Source organism: Dasypus novemcinctus, chromosome 5 (assembly GCF_030445035.2).
Source record: "Dasypus novemcinctus isolate mDasNov1 chromosome 5, mDasNov1.1.hap2, whole genome shotgun sequence".
Taxonomy (NCBI): domain Eukaryota; kingdom Metazoa; phylum Chordata; class Mammalia; order Cingulata; family Dasypodidae; genus Dasypus; species Dasypus novemcinctus.
The window spans coordinates 10,057,399-10,079,443 of NC_080677.1; the positions used below are offsets into that span (position 1 = coordinate 10,057,399).

General features: G+C 47.3%; 2 long non-coding RNA genes across 2 annotated transcripts; one reads left to right on the forward strand and one right to left on the reverse strand.

Moving 5' to 3' along the window:
• The first annotated feature begins 824 nt into the window (after positions 1–824).
• LOC131278447 (uncharacterized) lies at positions 825–9,442 on the forward strand. The gene is made up of 2 exons (XR_009185731.2): positions 825–7,716; positions 8,092–9,442. It is a non-coding gene; the product is annotated as an uncharacterized lncRNA (long non-coding RNA).
• Positions 9,443–13,321: 3,879 nt separating this feature from the next.
• LOC139439010 (uncharacterized) lies at positions 13,322–15,748 on the reverse strand. The gene is made up of 2 exons (XR_011648775.1): positions 14,472–15,748; positions 13,322–13,402 (listed from the first exon to the last, which is right to left on the reverse strand). It is a non-coding gene; the product is annotated as an uncharacterized lncRNA (long non-coding RNA).
• Between the last annotated feature and the right edge of the window lie 6,297 nt (positions 15,749–22,045).

The window sequence follows — 22,045 nt, forward strand, 5'->3', positions numbered from 1 at the left end:
CCCCAACCCACCTTATTTGTGTAATATATTTTTATTACAGAGGTGGTGAACTTATAAAACAATCATGCACGTGTGTAGAATTCCCACCCAGCACCCCTTCCCCAACACACCACTCCGTGGTGGAATATTTGTTACAGATTATGAGATGATATCATCAGACTATTACCACCAACCATGTCCATAGTGTACATTTGGCACACTTTTTTCATAGCCCCCCATTATCAACACAGTACATCTTTGGCATAGAGGCATGAATATTACAGTATAGTCGTTAACCACAGTCCATAGGTCACACTAATTGTATTTTTCCCATGTTCTCCACATTCCCACCACCCTGCAATAGTGATGGACATTTGCTCTAGCTCACAGAAGGACACTCTTGCATCTGTACCATCAACCACAATTCTCATCCACCTCTGGGTCACTATGTTATTCAGCCCCTAGATTATTCTCTGGCTTTCTTTCAATTGACATTTACACCCCTAGACTACCCTTTTTAGCCACATTCCCCTTTATAAACCAGCTGCTACACACTATAATGTCTTACTAGCAACTCTATCCATTTCCACACTTTTACATTCAAGTTAGTTAAAACTTCTACATATATTAAGCATCAGTAGTCCTTCTCAGCCCTCCTCTTATTTCCCAATAATCTATACTCTAGGTTTTAACTCCGTGCATTTATTCTTCATATTTAGTTCATATTAGTGAGACCGTGCAACCTTTGTCCTTTCGTGTCTGCCTTACTTCATTCAGCATAATGTCTTCAAGAATTCATCCATGTTATCATATGTTCATCATTATTTTTTAAAGTGTAAATTTCATTGTCCGGTTAGGGAACTGACCACCGATATTAAATGTTTTAACATTATTTTCAGTATAGGTCCCTAAACAACTTTATTTCCAAAAGAATTTCACTCTGAATTTTCCCACTGATCTCCTCCACATAGAATCAGGATCCACACTTAAAATGTTTTCTTCACGGGACATACAAGAGGATCATTCAGTAAATATTTGGGGAACACCCACTACACGCCAGGAACTTTGCCCAGTCCTGGACAGTTCACCCAGTTGTAAACTGACCCGGGGTCCCCTCCCTGCTTGGCAAAGTTTTCCCTCGCTCTGCACACACAGTGTAAGCTCCTCACTCAGTCAACCATCGATCGATTTCCCAAATATTTCCATTGCCTGCTTCATAGTAACAGAAAACCAAACCACCGGCTAACACTGACAGCCTCTGTCACTCTCCAATACTTGGTCAACACAAGTGCAGCTGGGTCCCTTCCTGGAGGTCTGTGTTGGGCCATCCATCTGTCCATCCCAGGTGGGATGAGTGGCCTTCCCCTGCCAAGTCCACCCATGAGGCCCCAGGCTCCTGCTACCCACCAGTGGGCATCCAATGAGCCTTCTGACACTGGACACCCCCTGTGGCCTGCACACAGCTGCCATCCCAACCTCGTCCCAGCCCTGCTGGCTCCTGTCCACTTGCCCTGCATCCATGCCCCACCGTTCCCCATTCCTAGAAAGAAATCACCTTCATGTTCACGGCTCCATGACCGCAGATGCCTGACAGCCACACCTCTCAACTCCATCTTTGCCAAGCGCCACCTCATCAGCTGGTTCTTTTAAGAACTCTCCCCTGAGGACCCCCTCGTCCTCCCATGGCCACCTCCTCAGAATGAAGGCTCTTCTTCCAGGCCCCCATGGCACGTTTTATAACCTTCTGCCCTCCATGCTTTCCTCCACTCAGCACTGAGCACAGCAGAGCAAGAGGGAGTCATCATCGGCTTGTGCCTTGGGTGCGAGGCTCAGCATGAGAGGGGCTCAGTGTGGTGCCCCTAACTGACCACTGACCTTAAGCTGTCAACCAGCAGCAGCCATGGTCTGTGAAGAGCTGGTCAGAAGCTCCTGCCGATGACAAGTGCATGAGTAGCGTGTGTCCCAAGAGTGGTGGGCATGCAGCAAAGAAGGAGGGTTGAACTGTGGCTGGGGACTTTCCAGAGAAGGCCTGGTCTGGGAAGAGGGGTGGGAGTTTCTCCAGGCAGCAAAGGATGGGGGGAGATGCAGGTGGGAGAGCAGTGCGACCAGCAGGGCAAGGCAGGGCACTGGGCTGGGAGTGCCCAGGAAACAACCAGGACTTCTGGTGGAAGCTGCAAAAATGGAGAAGGGAGAGAGGAAGAGTGCTGCATTGGCGCTGGTCCTTGCAGGTCTTGAGCATTGTGCAAAGGAGAGACTTTGTGGTTAAGGCACAGGCCGCCGCCAGAGGGGGCTGCACAGGGCAGCGAGGATTGCGATGGGGGCTGCTGGAGTCCAAGATCAACCACGAGATCCTCCTCCTTTCAATCCTCACCTACCAGACCCGGGGAACAGAGGTGGGACGGGGCTGCAAACGAGCCAGCCTTGTCCTCAGAGAGCTTTCCACTGGGAAGAGAAAGAACGCACAACAGAGTCCCTGTGGTGAAGAGATTTCTTGTGGAGTCGGGAGGCCGTGCTGGAGCTGGCTCTTGAGCAACTCCCTGCCAGATATCACCAACCAGCCACCCAGGTATGCAAAGCTTCAAGCAGCAGGCTCCTCAAAACACCTGGAAGCAAACTGCAAGACAAAGAGCTCAGAAAACTGTCTAACCCGAAGGCTATTGGGAGCGCTGTGGGCAGCCACCAACCACAAACAACTCAGGTCATAAGTTACAAACTCTGGCCTGGATGTGCCAAGAGGACACCCCGACTTGCAGTTCTCAGGCCTCAAATCAACCCCTCTGTTGCCTCATGGCTCAGCTTGTTTCTCGGTTGACACCAGCTAGAGGGGGAAAACTGGAGGCACTATAACAAAATAAAGGAAAGGTACTGGCCCCGTGAAGAAGAAGGCGGAGGGGCATGGTTGGAGAAGAGGCACCGGGGTACGCTGAACTAGCCAGGGTGGAGGCAGCAAGGAGGGGCAGGGCTTCCCAGCAGCTGGGGCGTCGCAACAGTGGGGCGCTGGTGGAGCTGGCGGGAGACAGGCCACCGCAGGGTCTGGTTTGGATGTCAAAGGTTTGGAAGTGCTGCTGCTACTGAGAGGGAGAGGCCACGGGTCGGAGGCTCTCAAGAGGAGGGAAGGCATCCTCCAAACTTTGGGGACTCAGGAGAGAGATTTGTAAAGGACTGGGGTGGTGAGGGCCAGAGAATCAGGGTGCTGGGGAGAAGGAAATAACCCCCCCCCAGAACTGGCCTCGCTCTGCAGGCTCCCGCCACCCTGCCTTGCTTTGTAAGTGCAGGGACCTTTGAAATAAGGAGATTCAGCTCAAACTACAAAGAACGCTCGTTCCAGTGGGTCCCGTCCCCATCGCCCTTCCCAGAGCCTTTGCTGCACCCCATGGCCTGCTCGTGCTACCCTGCTCATTTCCCAGAATAAGGAAGGCCGGGAGGGGACTCAGGGGAGGCCCATGGGTTGGCTTCTAGGATCCACGGAGTCCCGGAAACCACGGACAAAGTTGTGCGTTTTGGGTATTCTTTGGGAGATGGTCCCCGGGTCTCCCCAGGGCCCTGGCTGAGCACCTGCCACAATCTCCACGGCTTCGTTCATGCCTTCCGCCTCCTCCAGCCCTCGCAACCCTCTCTCCATGTCCTCTCCATCCCCAGAGAGAATGGCATGGACGGGACGGGCGCCTGCAGCCTGGTGGCGCAACGTGCAGCGCACATCGTGGCGGGTTCAGGTAAACCTGGGTGGACGCGCAGCGCGCATCGTGGCGGGTTCAGGTAAACCTGGGTGGACGCGCAGCGCGCATCGTGGCGGGTTCAGGTAAACCTGGGTGGACGTGGGCGGGCAGGGGGCACGTCCCTTACCTCCCCGTGCCTGCTGTGAGCCCACCAGGCCCACAGGGGTGGACCCGAGAGGCGAGTGCGCCCCGGGGTGGGGGGAGGCTTGTGTGCGCGTGGGCCCAGAGCGCAGGCCTGGGGCAGGGGGGAAGGGCCCCGCGTTCCCCAGCGCTGGGCGCCTCCGCCCCGAGCCGGCCAGCACCCTGGAAGCCACAGCCACCCTCCCACCGTCGTGTAGAGTCGGGATGTTGCTTGTTTATCATTTATTTATTTTCGCTTTTGGAAATAAATCCACACTCAGAGCACCGGGAAGCAGGGGAGCAGGGGCAGCCCCGACTTTTGGTGACATCAAAGTGTGTTTCCACTCCTTCAACCTACGTGAGAGTTGGGGGGGGGAGGGCTAAAATGGGTGCGTGCAGAGGGTGAGCTGGAGGGGTTGCATTCGGGGAGGCAGGCGGGAAAGGTGGTTTCGGGGGACATCAAGGAAGCGTTCGGTGCCAGGCTGCAGAATTAGTATTATGTCAGGCAGAAGAGCATGAAACTTGCAGATTCAGCCATAGAGACAGGGGCAGGTCCAACACCTCTTGCCAATATCCAGCACTGCCCAGGAAACAACTGCTAAATACTCCAGGAAAGGAGAACGGGCCCCAAATCTGCGCAATTGCGCTGCAGGGCTCCAGTACGCAGCCTCTTTGCCCTCATTTAATGACCTGTCATAAAACATCTGCGCTTTGGTTCAGGAACCTGCAAGTTACAAGTGTTGCCTGGTGCCCTTGACAGCGCGACTCTCAGAGTTTTGCTAGGCACTCCAGGGGGTCGTGGAAGTGGCTTTCACCACTAGCAACTCTGTTTCCAGCTCACGCGGGGCATGCGCAGGGAGCCCGCTGGTCCTCACTGCCTCGCACACCGCAGCCTCCCCGGGCCTGGAGTTCCTCACCTGGCAAATGGGGACAAGAGAGGGCCCAGTGGCCCCAGTGCCCACGTGAGCCGGCATGACCCTCTCACCACTGGAGGGCAGTTGGATTCTGACGCAGGCCTCGGCTGCTCTGGGCAGAGCCGCGTGGCCCCGGAGCTGCCCCGCGGATCTCGGGGCTGGCAAAACCGTGAGGGGCGGTCTTGTAACCCACTGTTCTCCCTCTGTCTTCATGCCCACGCTGCTCACTCACTGGCAGCCAGAAAATTGGGCAATCCGTGCTGTGAAAAACAAGGACAGTCAACTTTTGGAGGAGGATGACCCTGCAGTGCCTGGCAGCCTCCACTGGGAAGTTGTTTTTCACCCGGGGGAAAACAACAGAAAGAAGTTCTCCCCACGTTCATGGTCAACGGGAGAATGATGCAAACCCCTGCAGAGGCGCCTATCTGCTGAGCAGATCAAAGGCCCCGCTGGGCAAACCGCCTTGGAGGGGGCTCACAGCCGCGCTTCCCGCCAGAGGGGAAAGACGAGTCACTAGACGTGCTGGAGTTGAGGGCTGGTGAAGAGGGGAGGTGGAAATAGAGGGAAGAAAGCAAAAACCCTGGAGGGGGACGATACCAAAGGGAGAGGAAGCAGTTGGTTGAATCAAGACCCTGCCATTTGTTGAGGATTTATCACATCCACCACGCACTGCCTGAAGAATTCCCGCATATCATCACAAAGCCCAGTGAGGTGGCGCTCCGCCCAGGCGCTGGGGGGCCCGTCCAGGGGTCCACACCTTCCGAGTGACAAGAGCCAAGCTCTGGCCCCAGCTCCTCCCAAGCCCAAGCGCTGTGCTTCCAACCGGAACGCATGGTGCAGCGGGGGTGAGCAAGCATGCGGGCAGACGGCCCCAGGTGCGATCCGGGCCTGAGGGTTACCTGGGGCAGGTAACTCCACAGTCTCCAGCACCCAGTGAGGTCGTTAGAGTTCCTGCGGTGTGGAGTTTCTCTGCGGATCAAATGAGTGGAAGGTCACCTGCCTCCGGCAGGGACCCAGCCTTGGAGGGCATGTGGCTGGCCCTGCCCCAGAAGCCTGGGCTCAGTGCACCTGGGTGCAAGCAGTGGGACCCCCTCCCCAGCCTGTGTCCCATCAGGTCAGCAAAGGGCGCTTGTAACCGATGACACTGATGCTTGACATTTAATTTGACTCTCTGGAAACTCACGGAAGGTTTCTCAATCATTTTTTATTTACAAATGCAAACCAAAGAGCCTTACGCAGTGCCCAAAAACAGCGTGCCCGAGTGCCAGAAGGTCAGAGGAACTCTAGAGGCACCTGGCGCAGGGGAGAGAACTTGAGCCAGGAGTCAGGACGGGGACCAGGCGTGGTCCCAGCTATAGTGGGACCTTAGTGGGTTCCTTGACCTCTCCATGCCTCAGTTTCCTTGTTGGCAAAAGCAGGGTACCTATGTCCTAAGAATTTTCTATATAATCCTCGTGATATAAAATAAGCCTCTGAACTCGGGGCCCCTCGCCTGGAAAATGGGGGCAATTCACCGTGGTGGTGTTCATTGCTGCGTTCTTCACTGGACCTTGCTCCGCTGTGGCTTCTTCCTCTGACCCTGGCTCATCCGCTCTTCCTCTCCTGCCCTCCGACCTCGTTCCAGCCACACCAGGCTCTGCTGCTCCCAGACTCACCAGTCATGTCCCCAGTGCCCGTGCTGGACCCCCAGCCTGGGGCACCCTTCCGAGTCTCACACAACTTGTTCCTGACCATCCCCTCTAACGTGGCCCCTGCCCCAGGACCCCGTGCCATCCTCTTTGCCCAAGGACAGAAAGCCCACAGGGCAGGGACTTCTTTGTCTTGTTCAAGGCTGCCAAGAAAGTGCCTAGCCCATTGCCTGGCAGACAGCAGCCATCGCTGCTGAATAAAACACGTCACGTCTTTGAGGACCATGGTTGGGTCCTCACCGACTCTTCTCATCGAGTTTCAGACATCAAGGTTTCTAAGGAAGCCTCATCTCGTGGAGGGAGCAGGGATGCTGGAGCGCCCGCCTGCTGGACTTCTCCGTCCTCCTCACCTAGTGCCAGAGGCCGCGTCCCCTGCCCACAGTCCTGGCTCACAACCACACACTGAGAGGGCAGGTGTCATTGCTCCAACCACACCTGGCCTGGTCCCCGCAGGGAGTCCAAGTGGCCCATCTGGAGATGGGGCTGGAAAACACGAACTCACCGCCCTCCATCAGGCAGGGGCACTATGACCTGGACATGGTGTGAGGGCTTGAAGGGACGCCAGGTGCACTCTTGGTGGAACGAGGGTGGGGGTGCCTCTCGGCTCAGCTGGTGCTCGACTGCTTGTGCCTGTGTCCAGGTCGCCTAGACAAAGAGGGTAGCCTGGAAAGGAGCTCTGCAAACCAGGAGGGGCTCTTGAACCCCCAGCACTGCCCCAGTTCCTTCCCAGGATGTGGCATTCGTTCACTTAGCAGCCAGGCTTGGGTGCTGAGAGAGGCCCCTGTTTCCAGAGGCACCCATGCAGAGGCTGGATTGCCCAAGGGCCACTATCGTTTAATCAACAGTTTCTTCCCCCCGATGGGGACACATTCTGAAGGCCTAGAAATGACCCGATGTTTTCTTTAAAGTGATTCATTTCCAGGTATCCAGCTGCCCTCGCCAAACTCCTCTGTTTCCTCACACTCTTGATCAATGCAACCATGGACCCCGTTGCATCATTGTTCCATGAGTGATTCCTCAGAAATAATTCCTCTGCCTCAGGCTGGAAAACAAGGGCAGGTCCACAAGAGAGGGATGGGGCTGGGGGCAAGTTCTCCAGCCCCCAGTTCAGGAGGGCTGGCTGGGGTCACTGCCTTCCACCTCAGCTTCTAGCAGGACCCACCTCAGGCCTGCTGGTCAAGTCCAGTCCTAAGGCCCATAATGCACTGGTCTTCTCAGGTCTTCTGTGACCACCCAGTTACAAGAATGGATGCTGGCTGGGACGTGGTGCCTTTGCTGAAGGTCAGCCAACAGCAGGAGGTGAGAGCAAGATTGGATGTCAGAGCCTCTCAACATTTCTACCACCATGAGAAAGAGTAAGAGTGCCACATAAGGTGCTCTGTTGATTGAGGCAAACCCGCATTTCTGTTTACTAAGAACTTCTATATGTCCCTGCCACATCTGAAGAAGACTTTGGGCCATGTAGAACTATGTCCCCCATGCATACAGTAAGCAGCATGATGGTTAATTTTATAGGTCACCTTGGCTGAGCTAGACGCCCAGTTGTATGGTCTAGATGTTGCTTTGGAGGTATTTTGTCGGTTAACATCCACAGTCAGTTGACTCTAAGTAACAGTGATGACTCTCAATAACATGTGTGTGTGTTTGGGGTGGGGGGGAACCTCATCCAATCAGATGAAGGCCTTAAGAGCAGAAACTGGTGTTTCCTGGAGAAGAAATTCTGCAGCATCAATTCCTGCCTGCGTTTCCAACCTGCTGCAAAGACTGGACTTGCCAAGCCCCACAATTGTGTGAGCCCATTCCTTAAAATAAATCTTACATATACCCTATCGATTTTGCTCCTCTGTAGAACACTAATGAAGACAGACAGTAAAATAAAATGAAAAAAGAAGATGAACAGGAAGATGTCAGTGAAAATGGCAGAGAAAGGACATCAAAGTCTGGGCCCCCCCCTAAAAATAATGGGAAAATGAGCAAATGCCATCAGAATCAACTTTTTCAGTACTCTGGAAATAACCGAAAAAGGCTGAATCCTGATGAGAATGGCAAACTTTACATGGTTTTAACTTATCCCAATCTCATCTCTCCCTACTCCCCAGCTGTAAAAATAAGAGACTGCACTCCTGGCACAAGAGGGAGCAGAGCAGACTTCTTTCTCAAAGAATTGTGGTTAATTATTTGTCCTGAACTATCTCATGGCTCCCTATAAGATGAGTTCAGAAGGTTTGTCTTTCTCTCACCTAACTGGGAACTAGCCTAGTGTAAAAGCTGCTTCATGATGGGTATTTGTTGAAAACATTTACAGGCTAATATCTTCAGTCTAACCAAAATCTTGGGAGGAAAGGCTAGAGAATGAGATGTCACTAAGGGCTTTGAAAAGCTCTAATATAGTCCTGGAAACTTAGATCACCATGCACATGGCCAGAGCTGTGTACACACTAAAGAAAGCCCAAAAAGGCTCTAAGTTGTCACCTACTGCTGACCTTGAGGCACTACAGAAACAAGAAGTGAAGGCTAAGGCAGAGTTGTAACTGTCTGGCCAAATATTGAAGGCATGCTCCAACACACAGATTCCTTTGCAAATGACTGGAAGACACTTTGGTTCCAGGAATTTAAGGACATTTCGGTCCAAACATTAGCTGACCACTAAGTTTATGAAATTGCAGCATCAGGGGCCACACGACAAGAATACAAGTCATGGGGAAGGGAGAGAATCTGGTTTTCACCACATTTCATATTCAAACTGCCCAGTTCAACCATAACAAAAAAAAAATTATAAGACATGCTAAGAAACAATAAAGTATGGCTCATACACAGGAAAAAAAGAAATAAATAGAAAGTGTATCTGAGGATGCCCAGACACGGACTTTCTAGACAAAAATGTTAAATTAGCTATTTTAAATATGTCCAATGGGCTAAAAGCAACCATGTCTAAAGAACTAAAGGAAAGTTTGAGAAAGATGTCTCACCAAATTGAGAATATCAATAACGAGATGAAAATGATAAAATAAAGAATATAGAAATTTTGGCATTGAAAAGATCAATAACTGAAATGAAAAATTCACTAGAGGGTCTCAACAAGAGATTGGAGTAGGCAACAGAATCAGTGACATTAAAGGTATTAATAAGATACTAAAAATACTAATAATATCTTTTCAGAAAAATGAGAAACAGAATTAAGCGAGATTAAAATTTACCCCATAAGCCTGCATCTGGTTTTTAAGAGGGTGGCCATTTCGGGGAATCTCTTTTGAGATATAGATGTACAACTGTGTGTACAATTTTACTTAAATGGGGACCATACTATCTATTCTAGAGCCTTTTCTCATTTAATGTATGATGTACATCTTGTCTATAAATGTATCTACATAAACCTACATATATGTGTACTTTCATAGCTTAGAGATACTGTGGGTTGGTTCCATATGGTAATAAGGTGACTATTGCAATGAAGTGAGTCACGTGAATTTTTTAGTTTCCTAGTGCATATAAAAGTTATGTCTACACTATACTGTAATCTACTACATGTGCAACAGCACTATATCTAAATGAAAAATCAATGTAAATACTTCAATTAAAATGTGACACAGATACACAGATTTAGCACACTTTTGGAAAAATGGCACTGACCGATGTGTTCAACACAGGATTACCACAAAACTTCAATAGTATCTGCAGAGTGCAATAAAGTGAAGTGCAACAAAATGAAGAATGTCTATATATGTGCCCATGCCTATATATATGCATTTACACACGCGTATAAATTACTGGCAGTAGAATATTCCTTTCCTTAAATGTGCCCTAGATTATATAATCAGTGTCCTTTTTCTGGTTATGTATATTGATTCTCTTTGGGCTCTTAAAGAGAATGCTCAGTGGATATTTGGTCTACAAAATTAGTGACACCTCAGTCTGATTATCTCCTGATACATTCCTTTAAGTTGAAGGGCTGGTTCAAAGGTCATGTATACTTTTCAAGTTTAAAGTCTATGATACTCACTGCCAACTTGCACTCCAGAAAGGTCGCACGGGGGAAAAGTGCAGCTACACCTGGAGCCGATGAGGCACTGTGACGGTTTATCACTGCCCTGGACTGACCAGGATGGGGTGCCACCTGCCCCCTCCCTTCCTGGAACCTGACCGTCCCCTTACAACGCCCACAGCAACGAGGGACTCAGCCTGTTTTGCCACCAATATGTTCTCAAAGTGAAAAGTCAGGAGGGCGAAGGTGAGCGCTGTCACCTCTGCCACGTGGCAGCCGGGCTCTCCCATCTTATCTTTATGTTGCTGCCCCCTTCTTTGGTCCCCTGGAGGTGGAGATGTGCCAGAGCTAGAAGGACCGGCAGAAACCATCTGGTGTGATGGAGAAAGATCAGAACCTGAGAGGAAGGTTGACCCCCCATCTAACCACACAGCGACGTACTGGCAAAGTTCAGTCCAAGAGTAATTTTTTTAGAATCATGGAAAGGGTAGCACCAGCAAAGGGCAGTTATTTAGGGTCTAGGCTCCGCTAAGTGAGCCTGTGCTTGGTTGAGCTTGAGGGACTTCCCCCACCTCTCTCGACTTCATTTAATTGCCATTAAAATGCAGATAACATCACTCCACTCAGCTGCATTTGGAAGCTGTGATTACCAGTGTCTAAACATATGGAGCATGGTCTGTGGGCAGCTGTTATTACTTTCTAAAATTCTCTCTTTAGTACCATCTCCACCCCCCTGCCTAAGGCATTAATCAGTATTAAGTTACCATTACTCCGTGGTAGTCAGACCATTCATTAATGTGGTGCTTCATTAATGCAAACGGTTGTAAATGCAAAATTCCCAGTTCCACCCAGACGTGCCCAATCAGAACCTCGGGGGTTGATTGGGCGCACGCAGCGCTTTAACGAGTCCTCCAGGAGTTCTGATCAGCTTTAAGTTTGGAACCACCGAAGGAAGGAACGGTGAGGAGCACTACGCAGCAGAAGATACTTTGGAGCCCAATCGTTCTGGGCCACGTCGCAGCTTTCCTACTTTCTAACCGTGTCATTCTGGAAAAGTTCGTGCCCTTGACATCCGTGGCCTCACGGATTCAGCTTGGTGATCGCACCCAGTCCTTGGGGTGGCTGTGATGACGCACGCACAGCGTTCATTACAAGCTGTATTTATTGTCATTCGAGCTTCAAAATTGTCCACACAGCTAAGAACTAGGTCAACAGGTTTTCCTTCTTCTAACCCACCATTACTTATTCTCTCCATGAAATGCTGAAAGTTTTCCACTGTGGTGATATTGTAGTTGTGTACTTCAAAAAGAACATCAGGATTAATGTTTCTCAAAGTATGCTCAGCTGCTTGAACTTTACTTAATCCTGCTTGATGAGGTTGGAAGAAAAGTCTATTCATATTGGCCAGTTCCACCTTGTCATAGTCAAAGAGCAGCAACTTACCAATGCCACATCTTGTCAGCATTTCAGCACTCACACTACCAACTCCACCAACACCTACTACTGCTACAGCAAAAGTACGGATTTTCTCATAATCATTCACAATTCCCATTCGCTTCAATGCCATCAGGCGGCTGTAGGGGTTGGAGTCCACCACCTCCGAGCTCAGCGTTTGGCTCAGCCTTGCCAGTAAGTGCATGGCGCCTGCAGTTTGGGAGCCGCCGTGCACCGCAGCCCTGACTTCCTAGCCAGGGACACGCGCTCACGGCCCGCACGAGGACCCCGCAGGTGGGGCCCGCGGGGCGAGGAGGGCGCGCGCCCCGGGCTTGCGCAGCCCCGCGCGGCCAGGGAGGAGGCAGGGCGTAGAAGGGTCCTGCGCACCTGTCGGTTATTCCGCGGCTGCACCTGCCCACGGCCGCCGGGATGGAGCAGGCAGAGCCGGAGGCGCAGGTAGGCCGGCCGGGGTGGTGGGGAGGAGGACGGCTGGGGTGGCGCTCCGGGCCAGGACTTGGGTGGCCCCGGAGCCTCTCCCTGCGGGCGCCCCTCCCTGATCCCTAGCCCTCCATCCCTGCCTCAAGGTCTGCAGGGCCCAGGAGGGAGCCCAGGTGTGGCCTGCGGGGCCCGGACCCCAGACCCGGACCTGCTGTCAAAATCTCAGCCGCTCTTGTTCCCGGGGCCTCTCCTGGAGGCCCGTGGACGTGAGAGAGGACTCCAGGTGCGCGCTGCCGGAGACACCTGGCACAGCGACAGCCCCGGAGCCGCTTAGATCCCCGCGGTGGGACAGTCCCCTTGGGAGCAAAGCCTAGCTGGGTGCTGAGGCTGAGGAGGCCCTGGACCCTGGAGACGGAGTAGGAGCGCAGGCAGCAAGGGCGCTTGTCTACCCTGGCATGGCAGTGTGATCCCCGGCTCCAGAGAAGTCCACAGCGCACGTGCAGGCGCCAGGAGCAGCCCAAGTGCACTTAAAAGGCTCAGGTTTGTCACCCGCCGTGGGTGCGCGCTCCTTGTGCCAACCAGCCCTGAGCCTTGGCAAGGAAATCCCTTTGTCTCCCGTTTCCTCACCCGAAAAGTGTCTTTTTCTTTTACGTTTTCAGATGTGTAATTTACTCTCATGGTTTCAGGATGTTAAAAATATGCAGTTATATAGGGACTCCTGCCACCCTCTGCCCAGTTCTCCTTTTATAAATAAACACTGGGTTTTTTTTTCTTCTAGAGCTTTTTAAAAATCTTTTGCTAGGTTGTACAAAAGGATTCTTGTCGAAAGCATCCAAGTCTTTCTTACCGTTATATAAAAGTAATTTACATTCTTTTCTGTTACAGTTGTAGGGTATCCTTTTAAATGGGTATGTCACCATTTATTCACTGGCCCATAATGATAAATAATTGGATGGTTTCCAGTCTTCTGTTAAAGTGAAGCAGTGAGTAATTGTTCACAGCGGTGTATTACTGTAGAGTAAAGCGCTCGAGGCGGAGGTGCTGTGTCAAATGGTAGATGCACGTGCACGCTGGAAAGCTCCTAAGGTCCTTCCACAGTTCTGGTCTCAAGATGTTGGTGCTGTTGGGTTTCTGTCAATTTGATAAATGGGGAAAAAATGGTACTTTGGTTTTCTTTCTATCTGCATTTCCATTAGGAAGGGTAAAGCTGCACATCTGAATGTTGACGGGCCAGTCCCCCTGAACTGCTAAGGTCGGTGTGCATTGTCCATTAGGTTTCTTTTTTCTCCTAAATGCTAGGAAGATTAGGCCCATGTTTATCTCTGATAGGAATTAGTTTGCCTTTTATCTTTTGATGTAGCATGTGATTTAAAATTTTGGGGGGCTTTGCAGTAGTTTTTTTTTTTTTTTTTTAATTTCTATTTGTTATTGTTTTCTCTTATAACTTCTGTATTTGCTGAAAGGAGATTGTAAAATCATTCTACCGAAAATAGGGACCACAATTTAAAAGTAAAGTGAAGAAACAGGGTAAGGAGAAAGACTCAAACTTTTTTTAAAAAAAGAAACTCCACTAATTAGAAAAACTTTACTTACTACAAATATACAAAAGAATCCACCCCTGTTTCTTTCCAATACTTTTATAGCTTTGCTATTTACATTTAAATCTTTAATCCATTTATAATTTATCCTGGTGAATGGTGTGATGTAAGAATCCAACTTTGTTGCAGATTTCTAAAAATGTTTTCTGTGTTTTACCAGAGTAACGACGGATTTTTAAAAATTAATCTTCAATCCCTAGTTAATTCATTTTAGTGTAAGCAGGATGTAGTGAGCCGGCTTTACATTGTTCTTACTTTCCCAAACGGCCAATAAGTCAGCATGACGACATGGCAGGAAGTAAAGCCATGGCTTTCTTCTTTCCTTCCTCCCAGGAAGTGGTTCTGTTTTCCCCACTTCATGTTCTTTTCCTACTCCTTTTCCTACTCAAAACTCGCTTTGCTCACTTAATAGTCCTGAATGCATTTCTGCCTCCTGCCTTCTGAGGCTATAATTGTAAAACAATACCACATTGTCTTATCTATACCTTTGAATATGTCACAAAAATACTTTATCAGAAAATACATCAACTAAATGATAGTTCCCTTTTTAAATGGGTTAGATAAAAGCAACTTCTGATGATAAGAAAATATGCTTGCATTACCTTTTATAGAAGTCTTTCTCCTCACTTCTATTTCTTTACTCTAAATTTTAGTTCCTCTTGGAAGTGGAGTCACTTGAAGTCTCTTTCTGCAAATGCCGATTATCCTCCAGCCAGGGAGCTATTCTTCCATGCTGGTTGGAGCTTTTTTCCTTCTTCTGGTTGATGTAACCTTCGCTTTGAAAAATGAATTAGTCTCAGTAACCGTTTATTTGTGTCTCCTTATTTCTCCTAGCATTTTGCTTTATGACTGTTGAGGGTATGTCATGTGATATTAAAAAAAAAAAACAACAAAAAAACACAAGTGCTTTCGGGCTTTTATCTTGTATTGCACCAGGTCTGGCCTTGCCTGCCTGCCTGCCTCTTTCTTTCTTACTCGTGAGCAATGTATTTTGCTGTGGATTCTACTTTTTTCTATGTAAACACTCAAGTCCCTGCCTTTTTCCATCTGTTTATCCCTGGGATCCTCTTTGCCCACTTTGAAACTTTCTGAAGCACTTTGTTTTAGAAGCAGCTGGTGTGCAGGGGTTGTAGTGGGATTTTGCTTTCTAATCCGCTCTGAGAGTCCTTTAATAGGTGATCTTACTCTGTTTGCCTTTTACCATGTGACCCCTGTGTTTGATCTTTAGGCCTGTCATCTGCCAGCTGTATTTATTTATGCTTTGTTTTAATGGAGGAGTATATGTTTTTCTTTCAGTAAATGGCCTTTATCTTTGTGTATTTTTTTTCTAGTAATTTGAAGGTTTCACATCTGCTTTCACTTTTCCAGGTGTTATTTTTAAGTTGGAAGTTCAGATAGCATTTGTTCTTCTTTCTTTTAAGCATTTACCTATCTGCATGACCTAATAACAATTAAAACTAGTTTCCTTCCTCTTTTGCCTGCTCTACTTCTTCTGACCCTTCAACCACCCAATTTTGATTGGTTTCACTCCTGGTTTTTGCTTTGTTGCTTTTATCATTTAAAATTAAGGTAGCAAGGCACTCAGATTGAAACATGTTCAGTGTATTTTCTGCTATGAAAAATGAGGAAACCAATTTCACCTTCTGTTTATAGCTCTTGTCTTTTCCATGCCATTACATTTACCTGGTCAAGGTTTCTAATATTTTCATTCTGTTCTTTACTAGAGTTTTAATTCCCCTGACATGTAATTATGGAGCATGCTAAGAAAGAGCAAAGTCCTACAAGCACCTGAAAATACTTGTAAAATCCCCTGGAGGAGTTTTTGTTGTTGTTCATTTAGCTCATTTGACTTGAGCCAGGAGGTTTCCCTCAAGTCCGACCTCCATCGCCAGCTGGCATTCCTTCCTGAATTTCGGGAGCCCCTGCGCCCGGAAAAGGCCTCCCTGCTGGTCTTTACAGATCAGCAGGTAGCAGCTTGGACTTGGCCCCCTGCCCAGGGGATGGGTTGCTATCTTGTCCCCCCTCCCTGCGTGCTCAGTCCTGGCTGGCCCTGGAGTCTGGCCGGTCCTCCCAGGCTCGGCCTTTGACCTCCTCTTCTTGGCCCGCATCCGCTGCACCCACCTTTTGCTGTAGGAGCTGCTTTTCTGTCCCCACACCTAGACCTGGGAGAGCAGGCAGCACCATGCAAATGGCCGTCCTCGTTTTCCTTTCAGCATCATTCTAGGCAGATTCTTAATGGGCAGGGTGGTGTGCTCTGCCCAGAACGCCGCATGCAGCATTAGCTGCATGCACAAGATGACCTTTGCCCTTCAGGAGGCTGCAGACTGTGGACGAGGCACACATTCACACACGACACACTGGACGGACCCCGGCCGGTTCTATGACCACAGCGCTGAGGGTGCTGAGGATCGCCCAGTGCCAAGTTGAGGTGGACTGAGACAGGTCCAGGTGGCCCCATGGGACAGGGACCTGCAGCGGCCATGCCCTCTAGACTTGAAGTGCTTTCCTAGAACCCAGAGACGGGCATTCCCCCTTGGTTTTGGCAGAAACCTATTATTTTATCAGTAAAATCCCATCTAGAGCTCAGTTGTCCTCAAATCAACTTTTTACATGTCCTTGTTTCCTTTCACTCCCTGGCCATATGAAGGTAGGATTGGTACATAATTATAATCATTGCATATCGTGTATTTAAAGTTAGGACAACACTAGCATGTTGTTATAGACTCTTTTAACCATTTAACATCTATATAGTAACTTCAGAATAGGTGCAACAATACCTACTAAACTATAAGCAGCAGGCGAAATAGAAACAGTGTTAAATAGAACCAGTAATTCTGTTCAGCAACTTTAGGTGTAAATATAAGATGCGAGGACTATATCTGCTTCTCTCTGCCTCTTACGATCATGAGCATAGGAGCATCTCTACGTGGGGTTTCGCTGTAGAGAGCATAATGTTGCACGTGGCCTTTCACTGCCAGCCAGCCCCTTAGGCAAATGGTGATTGTTCAGAAGCGACAGGAAGACTGACTCTAAATATATATATTTCTATATCTCTATCCATTTATTTCAGAAGCCATAAATAAGCCACCGCTAAGAATGAATAAGTTAGGGGAGCGGATGTGGCTCAAATGGTTGAGCACAATATTCATGAACTATTTAAGGAAATTTCAGTGCAAATGGAGACTTTTTCTACATGTGATGGTCGTCATGTGTGCTAATTTAAAATTCTAACTTCTAAGGAAAATGAGATCCTTTTCTGTCCCAAACCATGTAATATTGGACATAAAAATAATAAGAATGTTCAGTTAATGTAAAAGAAGGCAGAATGGGAGGAAAAGGAAACAAAGAACAGAAGGAAAAAATAGAAAAGACCTAGAAAGATGGTACATTTTAATTTGAGCATATCAGAAATTATATGTAAATGGTTTAAACAACCTGATTAAAAGCCAGAGATTACCAGATTGGGTAAAAAAGCACGGCCCAACTATATACTGTCTACGTGTAACCCACTACACACTTAAAGACATAGGTAGGTTTAAAGTAAAAGCATGAAAAAAGATATACCATGTGAACACAACTCAAAGCTGATGTTAATATCAGACAGAGTAGATTTCAGACCAAGGACTAGTAACAATGATAAAAAGAGAGTATTACACAATGATCAAAGTGTCAATTCTTCAAGGAGACATAATATTATTAAAGGTATGCATGTAAAAATTTCAAAATATATAAAGCAAATACTGATAGAACTGAAAGGAATAGACATCTTCACAATTATAGTTAGAGGCTTAACATTGCTCTCAATAACTTATGGAACAAGTACAACATCATTAAGTATGTAGATGACCTAATTCACATTTTATTCTTGTTCCACTCAACAGCAAGAATTTAAAAAGTAAGACTAGAAGGGAGTTTCCTTCCCCTGATAAAGGGTATTGAGTCTCATAATGGAAGTCTTAGCCAGTGCAATAAGACAAGAAGAAATAAAATGCATGAAAGTTATATAAGAAATTAAGAAAAACTAACACAATTCACATATGACATGATTAAGGAGAAGACAGAAGAATGTTAAAAAGAATCCATAAGCCACCACTAAGAATGAATAAGTTAGGGGAGCAGATGTGGTTCAAGTGGGTGAGCACCTGCTTCCCACGTGGGAAGTCCCAGGTTTGGTTCCTAGTGCCTCCTAAGAAAAAAACAAAAACAAAAAAAGACAACAAGCAAAATGAATGAAAGAACCAACTCAGGGGAGCTAATGTGGCTCAGCGTGCGCTGGTTTTCCTCATACAAGGTCCCAGATTTAATACCTGGCCCCTAGTACCTAAAAAAAAAATAAAATAAGTTTAGCAAGGTTACAGGTTACAGGATAAAAAGGCAATCTACAAAAATGAATTATGTAACTATATACTATCAATGACTATTTTGGAATTCAAAATTTAAAAAGGGCACTGCTTAAAATAGTGTGAAAAAAATGAAATAAGTGTAAATCTTAAAGTATGTACATGATCTGTATGCTAAAAACTATAAAACAATGATGAAAGAAACCAAAGCAGAAGTAAACAGAGAGCCATGTTCATAGATTAGAAGATTTAATATTGATAAAATGTGAGATCTTCCCAAATTGTTCTATAGCTCAATGCAATCCAGTCAATATCCCAGCAGGATTTTCAGTAGATATAGACAATCTGATTCTTAAATTTATATGGAATGGCAAAAGAACTAGAACAACTAAAACAATTTTGAAAATTACGGAGTTGGATAACTTGTACTATCTGATTTGAAGAATTACTAGAAGGCTGCATTAATCAAGATGCAGTATTGATGACATTATAGACACACACAGTAATAGGATAGAATAGAGTTCATAAATAGACCCACATGGATATAGCCAGCTGTGTTTTCATGAAGGCACAAAGGCAGTTCAATGGAGAAAGGACAGTCTTTTCAACAAATGTGCTGGAGCACCTGGATGTCAAGATACAAACCTCATCCTATATCTCACACCTTGTGTAAAAATTAACTCAAAATGGAACATAGGTCGACTTGTAAAAGTAAATCAGCACATCTTCCAGAAGAAAATGACACACTCTTCCTGACTTTGTTAGGCAAAAAGTACTTGAGAAACAAAACCTGATACGTTATCCACAGAAGAAAGAATGATAAATTGCACATCATCAAAATTAAAAACATTTCCTTTGCAAAAGACACTGAAGAAAATGAACAGACGACTTACAAGTTGGTAGAAATTATTTACAAAGCACATTTCTGACAAAAGAACTCTTAACGACAAGAAACTGTAAGAATACAAATAACCCAATTTTTAAAATGGACCAAAAATTTGAAAAGCTACTTCACCAAAGAACTAGGTAGATGACAAGCATGTGAAAAGCTGCTCAACATCATTACTTATTACAGAAATGCAAATTAGCACCACAATGAGATAAGACTTCAGGCCTGTTCAAAAACAAAAATTAAATAGAAGTTAAAAACCGACAATTGCCAATGCTGGTGAGGGTGCAGAGTCTTTAGAGCTCTTATTCGTTGCTGGTGATGCAGCCACTTTAGAAAACAGTTTGGCATTTTCTGGCCTTGACTTGTTTTCTAGAGTAAATCCTATTTCCTAGGCTATTTGGAGTTGACAATTAATTTCTGAGGATTTTGTTAAAGGAAACAATGCACAAAAAGTACCTCTGCCTTGTAGGGTAGATACTCTGTAAGTGGTCGTCATCAGCTGCCCTCCCCAAAAGGAGAAGCGTCTCAGGCCTCGTTTCCTGCCCAGGCGTCCAGGTGATGGTGTAAATTTCACAAACGCTGGGTTCAGATCTCTGCTGCTTACATGTTTCAGGTCATTCAATCAATCTGGACTGGAATTTCCCCACTGTAATCTCATGGTGATCGTATTTCCTTCATTAGAATGGAATGAGAAATAAATGAGAGTTCTCCCCATACTATTTGAATACATGTTTCCTTGAAAACTCCCTAGGCTATATTTTCAGACCTCTACTGCCCCGTGCTACTTCCAAGGCCCTTGTGGGAAACAGAATATGTAACTCTGTTCTTGTACTAACTCGTTACACCACAGTCACACATTCTACTCTAAATGACCACAAGTTCCAAAAGTGTTCCAAAAAGTCAGTGGTGTGGGAAACCATACGTTGTGAAAATCTATACCACCCTGGAACATGATTCCATTTATTTTAATGTGAACACAGGTTTCCATCTTTGTATATGGAGGGTATATGTAACAAATTGGTTACACAATTGGTCACACAATCTACCTGCATGGGGTAGGATCGGAAAAAGACTGAGGTCGGTCTTTCTACTCTTACTCGTTTCTCTCTGTGTTGTTTGAATTCAAGAACACCGTTAGACAACGAAGGCAATGCTTGAACTCTTTGAAGCGCCTGCCCCTGCACTTCTGAGCACCGCAGGCCAGTGGGAGGAGGCTGATGCAGAAACCATTACCAAGGGCTTGGAAAGCTATGCGGCTCATCTGCGGTGACTTGGAACGCTCCTCGTTCTGTATCCAGTCACCTATACTATGAAGAAGCCAGGGGAGTGCCAGAGGCTTTATAAGGAGAGAGGCACCACCGGGCAGGGGACTTCAGCTTCTCTGCCAGCTTGATAATCGGCGTCCTTCCTAAGGTAACCGGCCGCCAAGGTGGCCTCAGTGGTCCTCGCCTCCTGGCACTCACGCCCTCGTACAGTTCCCCTCCCAGGCTGAATAGGGCTGAACCATGCAACCAGCGGATACTGCAGAAATGCAAGCGTGTAGCTTCTGAGGCCAGGTCATAAAAGATATGTGGCTTCCACGCTGTGCTTTCTTGGGGGAAGCCAGTGGCCATGTGGGAGGACACTCAGCCAGCCACGGAGAAGCCACTGTGGGAAGGAACAGAGGCCTCCTGCCAACAGCCAACACCATCTGGCCAAGGCGTGCGATTGGGGCACTTTGGGGCACGTGCTCAGCCCCAGGCAAGCCTTTGGGCAGTGACCTCATGAGAGCCTCTGAGACAGAACTGCCCAGCAAGCTGATGGCAGAAAGCGAGGCAACAGGTGCTTCGAAATAACCAGCGCTGCTGCTTCTGCACCACTGAGCTTTGAAATGATTTGTTATATGGTCAGTGATAACTAGTCCACTTTCCCAGTGCTTTGGATAAATGCGCCTCTTGCCTAAATCAATCCAAGCATTTGTTTTTGTCATTGTTCTAAGAAAAGTTTAGTTCTCAATCACTTCAGCATTATTCATGTTCTCTTTAGTGCTGTTTCCCAAAAGCTGAACTCTCAGATGCACAAATATGTAACAATTCAAAGGAAACAGAGCTATAATACCCTGGAGCTATTGATAGCACTGTGACATCCCTCCTGTAGCAGAAGGTAGTCCTGGGAAAATAGGCATTTAAACAATGAAGTCATTCTGCTTTTACCTTTGAACGAAGCTACATCTCTGCTTGAAATTTATTCATGTAAATTCTGGGATCTTGTTGAAGACTGGCTCTGTCCTAGCAATCGACGTGCAATTACCAACCCTATAGTAGCAGCAGGCATCAGCAAATGCCCAGATCCTTCCATTTTAGAAGTTTTATTCCTTTCGGGATAGTTCCAGTTCCTCCTCTGTCCTGTGTGACAATGACGTCCCTTAACAGTTTTGGATGTCCCGGCCTGCAACGGACATCTGTCGCTCTGCTACTGAAAGACGAGTGTCTGAATGAGTTGTCCCTACAATCCAGTTATTACTTTTGAAAGTTGTCTCCAATTGGCTACGCTCCCTGCAGCGCTTGTTAGCAGAAGGAATCGCCCTGTCTTTTAGACAGGGACTGTCCGAGGAGCGAGCACTACAGAAAGCAACTGCCTTGCTAAGTCCACGGCCAGATTTCAGGGAGCACCGTAGAGGCACACCCCTTGGGATGAGACAAGTCTGTGTGTCTAATGTGATATAAGATGGTGAGTAGCAGGGCTAGGAGGGGGTTAATCAGGAAGAAAAAAAATCGGCCACAGTTGAAGGGCTGCAATCCATAATTGGGCTCAGGGTTTGCATTTTAAGGCATTTTTCCAGGAAATCCCTCACCACTTCCTGCTAGCCTCAGCATGAGGCTGCCTGCCCATCAACCATTCACTCATTTGGGTACAAAAACTGCAACATTTGTCCGCAGTTCCAAAAAAAAATGTTACGGTCTAA